This window comes from Salvia hispanica, chromosome 1 (assembly GCF_023119035.1).
Source record: "Salvia hispanica cultivar TCC Black 2014 chromosome 1, UniMelb_Shisp_WGS_1.0, whole genome shotgun sequence".
NCBI lineage: Eukaryota > Viridiplantae > Streptophyta > Magnoliopsida > Lamiales > Lamiaceae > Salvia > Salvia hispanica.
Window position 1 is genome coordinate 51,296,122 of NC_062965.1, and position 5,753 is coordinate 51,301,874.

At 36.7% G+C, this 5,753-nt stretch overlaps 2 long non-coding RNA genes across 2 annotated transcripts; one reads left to right on the forward strand and one right to left on the reverse strand.

The window, feature by feature from the left end:
• Window positions 1–2,105: 2,105 nt before the first annotated feature.
• Window positions 2,106–3,368, forward strand: LOC125203766. Its single transcript, XR_007173436.1, has 2 exons — window positions 2,106–2,187; window positions 3,184–3,368. It is a non-coding gene; the product is annotated as an uncharacterized LOC125203766 (long non-coding RNA).
• Window positions 3,369–4,350: 982 nt separating this feature from the next.
• LOC125201746 lies at window positions 4,351–5,745 on the reverse strand. The gene is made up of 2 exons (XR_007172964.1): window positions 4,643–5,745; window positions 4,351–4,569 (listed from the first exon to the last, which is right to left on the reverse strand). It is a non-coding gene; the product is annotated as an uncharacterized LOC125201746 (long non-coding RNA).
• Between the last annotated feature and the right edge of the window lie 8 nt (window positions 5,746–5,753).

Here is a 5,753-nt window from a genome sequence, read left to right on the forward strand (position 1 = left end):
TTCACCTGCAAACAGATGGTCAATCGGAACGAGAAATACAGATTTTAGAAGACATGTTGAGAGGTTGCGTCATCAACTTTGAAGGTAGTTGGGAAAAGTACTTGTCATTGGTGGAATTTGCATATAACAACAGTTTCCAATCTAGTATTCAGATGGCTCTGTACGAAGCATTGTATGGCCGTAAATGTCGAACACCATTATGTTGGACAGAGCTGAGCGAGAACAAGATAGTGGGCCCTGAAATTATACAAGAGACAAAAGAAAAGGTCAGATTGATACGAAATCGACTGAAAGAAGCATAACATAGGCAGAAATCTTATGCAGATTTGAAGAGGAAAGACATTGAATTTAGTGTTGGTGACAAAGTGTTTTTGAAAGTATCTCCTTTAAAGAAAGTACTGTGATTTGGCAAGAAAGGAAAGCTAAGTCCGAGATTTATTGGCCCTTATGAAATTTTAGAACATGTGGGTCCAGTAGCATACCGACTTGCATTACCACCTGATCTAGAAAAGATACATAATGTGTTCCATGTTTCAATGTTGAGGAGATACAGATCAGATCATTCTCATGTTATCCGGGCTGAATCGATTGAAGTACAACCAGATTTGACATACGAGGAAGAACCGGTACAGATTTTAGCGAGAGAAATCAAAGAGCTCAGAAATAAAAGAATAGCACTTGTCAAAGTATTGTGGCGAAGCCATAAAATAGAAGAAGCTACATGGGAGCCGGAAGATACGATGAGACAGCAATACCCCTACCTTTTTTAGTCAGGTATCAATTTCGGGGATGAAATTTCCTAAGTGGGGGAGAGTTGTAATATCCCAATCTTTTAGAAGTTAGAGTTAGAAATTATATTTTTAATTAGTGGCTTTATATATATGTATATGCTTTTATTAGTTTTATGTTAGAAATATAGGAAATAGAAATAGGAAAAATTAGAATTAAGAAAAAGAATGAGATAAGGATGAAAATTAGAAAATAAAAAAAGAAGAAAGAAAATTAATAGAGGGATATTGATGAGTAGGAAACGTGTCTTATGGGGGTAATTAGGAAAAAAAGAGAAGAAAAGAGAAAAAGGAAAAGGAAAATAGAAAAGGTTTTGAGATGGGTTTTGAAAATCAGATTTCATGCTTCTACGTAAACTTCTCCCCTATCTGCAAAAATTCCGACAGCTTCTCTACTCTATCTGATCAGCTACCGTGATAGCTCCGATCACTCCACCGTGAAGCATGTAGTACCCACCATCAATCCAAGCTCTCAATTCTTCATAGTTTTTCTCAATTTTGGAGCTTAGGTTGCAAACTCATCTCCACTTAACTTCTCAAATTAGTTGAAATTAGAGGTTAGACTCCTCCATAACCTCCTTAATCATGTTTCTAAGTATAGTAGTGGTGTTAATTGGATGTGATTCTTGCTGTTGGAGTTGAAATTAGGGTTCTTGAATTTGGGGAGTTTGTTGCCTTGATGCTTTTGTGTAAATTTGCTATGGAATTATGCAATTGGAAGTATGTTATGATAATATATGCATGAAAGTGATAGAAAATATGATGTTGGAAATTATTTGTGACCCTAAGCTCTTAATGTTGTTTTTAAAGTTACCTTCTTGATGGTTTGATATTGAAAAAGGTTGGGACTGAGTTTATTGTGAAGTTTGGTGTTGGTTGTTGATGCTTAAACAAGCTGAAAATTCTTAAAAAAGATATGGTGAAAAAGGTTTAGTTGTTGGTTGATATCAAAAGACTTTTGGTTATGAGTTTAGCTTCAAGATGTTAAAATTTTTGAGTTTAATTTTGAAATAAAGTTGTTGTCCCATATTTTCAAAACTTAAGGTTTGTTTTATGGAGGAAAATGAAAGTGTGAGGCTTATTTTTTGGGACAGCTGGGTATAGCTTTCATTTTCCGAAGCTATTGAACAGTATTATCGAATTTCTTAGCTTCTTTTTAGTATGAATGAAGTTAGAAATGTTTTAACATGTATATATATTTTATTTGGCTTAGTTTGTGATGAAGGAAAGAATATGGAAAGTGAAATAGATAGATGTGATGATTTGGTTTTTCTAGTGTTTATTTATAAATTGTATATGTGATTGTTTGACAAATTAGGTGAACCGAGTGCAAGAACAAGCGATAGGGGCACATCCATGGTTGACTAAGCAAGTTATACTGTTTTTGTAACGTGTACAGGTAGTGTACGCGGGTTCTAGAGTTTAATCTCTTTAACTTCGAGACATATTGCTACATTTTTATATGTTTTATCAGCTTGTGCAATAGAGATTAAATATGGTTGTGCGAATGGTATAACTCAATGACATAAGTGAGATATGGAAAGGTAAGATGTGGGAATTATGTTTTAAAATTGTGAATTGGTGTGATATATGATATGAAAAGTGATTTAAGTAGTTATATGTGTTGAATAATGTGAAAGTTGATATGAAATAGTTGTGTTATGCCCCATTGCTTGAGTGAATCACAGGGTATAGTTGGCATGTCATAGTAAAACAGTACTGCACACATGTTTGATCGTTCGTCTTCGGATAACCAAAGCGATGATCCATATGATATGTTGATAGTTGATATGAGCCCTATACGGGTAATATGTGACAAATGCCTTAGGATAAGCTATACGAAAGATATACAACATCTGATAGTATCTCACCCAGATGTATACATGATAGAGGCCCTCATCGGGTTACTTATAGTGTCCGTGTACCCGTGTCCATCGCTAAGCATAATTTGGGGGCTGATATGTGATACGAATGTGATATGAATGTGATATCTGATTGAGAATTGATGTTTCGTGCCTTGGATATCTGAATAGTTTTCCTAAAGCATATTGTTGATTAATGAAAGGAATTGATAGCTGTATGAAATATGTTACTTCGTGCCATATGGTTTTAATTGATAGATGGTAAATGGTTGCATTTGAAAGTATCATCATGACTAATATATTGTGTTCATTGTATAGTTAATCAAGATAGTTTGGGAGATATTATATAAAGTTTTAGTAAACTATAATAGAATTTGAAATGAAAATTGAATAGATATATCGTAGCATTCCAAGTTATAATTTGATATTCTGTGTAAGTGATATCGATTGAAGTCTTTCGAGATTGACTTCTGGAATGCGTTTACACTACGAGCTTGTTGAAGCTCACCCCCCCTTTCTTCTCCCTCCTGCAGAGTTTAGAAGCGAGTGATCTCGCTCTTGGGCAGTTGCACGTGTCAAGTCACTACCCTCCTTTTTGCCGGCACAGTTGAAGTTCTCACGTGGTATGCTTAGGCTAACTTTTGATTGTAGATAGTTGGTTTGGAGATGTAAGGTTATGTAACCTTCTTTTGCTAATGGGATTGTAAATAATTGTCGAGGCATGTTATAGTTACTTTGTAATGTATAGTAGTAACTGGTTATGCTAACAGGTTTAGTTACCTATATAATAGTGTTGTATGCTGCGTGTTTGCAAAAAAAAAAAAAAAGTTATGCAGGTTAAATAGACAGGTATTAGTTTATCGATCGTACCGAGATGTGACACCACTTATTTGGTTAAAACTAACCGAGTAAGGGGTGTTACACTACTTCCAATATGCCTTACCAATCTGTCTATACCTCTCTCGATTACCATCTTTAAGACACAGGCTTAATTATATGTCATAGGTTTTAATCATGTTTTGAATAACTTATATTCATTTATCATTTTTCAGGGAAATGAGAGGGCAAAAGGTATCAGATGGCGTGGTATCCTTCGTTTCAATTGTATTAGTATTATGATCATGTTGTTTCTTGAATCTAAGCATAGTGATATGTTGGATTTTGTTGAGGCTAGCAGTGAGTTAATTTGTGTAAAAAATACTAAAGTCAACAGTGATAAAGCTTAACAGAAAGTAGGAGACAGTGAGATAAATGAGTAGGAAAATATATTTGATTTATGTGTTAATATGTTGGTTTGCATGTTGTATAAAGCTAACTACAAGAACAATGTATGCGGGCGTGCCACCTATTGCAACTACTAAAAATGTTACAATAGGTGTTTTACTTATTGTGAAATTTTTAAGTGTCTTAATGAGTATTGCATAATACTTGTAATACCCGCACCCTTAATTCTTTTCTTTATTTTTGTTATTGTCGAACTAAAGATGTAAGTTCTCTTTCCACGAAGGGTTATTGGAACTCGAGCCTTTGTTATGAGATTTAATTCTTTTTAGTTGCAAGTAAAAGCTAAAGTAATCAAATGAACTAAACAATTGGACTTTGCATTGTAAAATATCACGAATTTTCGAATAGAAATTTCGAAAACAATTAACGAGCAGCTAACGTTCAAATGCTTCAATACATAGAACAAGCTTAACTAATGAACAACAAAAATATATATATATATATATATATATGTTACATGGAGCAAGTCCTCAAATAAAGGAGACAAGAAAAGGAAAGGATAAAATGTGCATTAATCGAATAGAATCGGTCTCTCCTCCCGGGCCGATAGTCGCGGCCCGTTTTCCGGTCAGCCGTGGGCCGAGGTATCAACTGTTCCAGACAGCCAGCAGCTTGGCAACCAAGCTTGTCTCGACCTGCAAGGTGGAAGTCAGTTCTTGTCTACTAAGGAACAAAAGAAAACAAAGAAAAAAAAAAGGGGACTCTTACCTTAGGGATGGAGACAACCTTCTTTAGTTATAGATGACCCAAAGAATCACCATAAGAGGAAAGTCAGCCCTGCAACACCCTTGGCACAACAGCCACCTGCTCACTGCACAATCAAACGATTCAAATTGCTAGCTAAGTACTAGGTACCCATATGATGCCAAATTGCAGCCAAGAAGGAGGGGCAATGGGATCATTAAAGTGGGATTTTCTGCAGCATAACAACAAGAATTACAACAGCCCCAATTAAGGCTACACGAGTACACATCTCTGCCTATATAAGCCACACCACATACCACAACACTACTCTTTCCTCATATTTCGAATTTCTCTAGCATTAGAGTGGTAAGTTGAGAGTGAGAAGGAGCAAGAAAGGCTATTGTGAGCTTAAGGTTTAGGAATCTCCTTCCAACAACAGCAAGGAGGGCAGCCAACAAGCAAAAAGGAAATCACCAAACTAAGGTAAACACCTCAACACCCCAACACCTTATCTTGCATCATGTTTAGAACAATCACAACATAGTTCAAGAACTTAGTAGCACAAGTGTTAACTACACTAAATCCAGAATCATAACAAGTAGTGTAAGGAAAACCATAGTCTGCCTCATAAGGCCAAAATCAGTAGCTATTATGCGGGACTCCACCGGGACAAACAATTTCAAGAACTTAAAATCTCACAAGCTGCTGCCTAAGCCTTTTCGCTATTAATATGCCAAAAGATGAAAGAAATCTAGGACAAGAACATATGTTTATCAAATGCAAATGCCCCAGCAACGAACACAAATAAGATTTTCCCTTTCCAGCCATCAAAACATCACCAAATAAGCTCGGAATCGAACGAGTAAATAAGGAGAAATAGATTGGAATAAAAGAATTAGAACTTAGCTTAGGCCGAAGGGCTGTTCGGCAACGACGGAGCTCCGGAAAGTCGACTACGGAGGAGGCGCTGCCGGAGCAGCAGCGTGAAAGAGCGATGGCATTGACGCCGTCGAAGGGACGTCGAGAGTGGGCCAGAGTCGCTGCTCACCGGAGAACTCGACGGAAAGAACGAAGCGGCGTGACAGCCACGTGCACCCCTGCACGGCGGCTCCGCCTTGAGGACCAGCTGACCGAT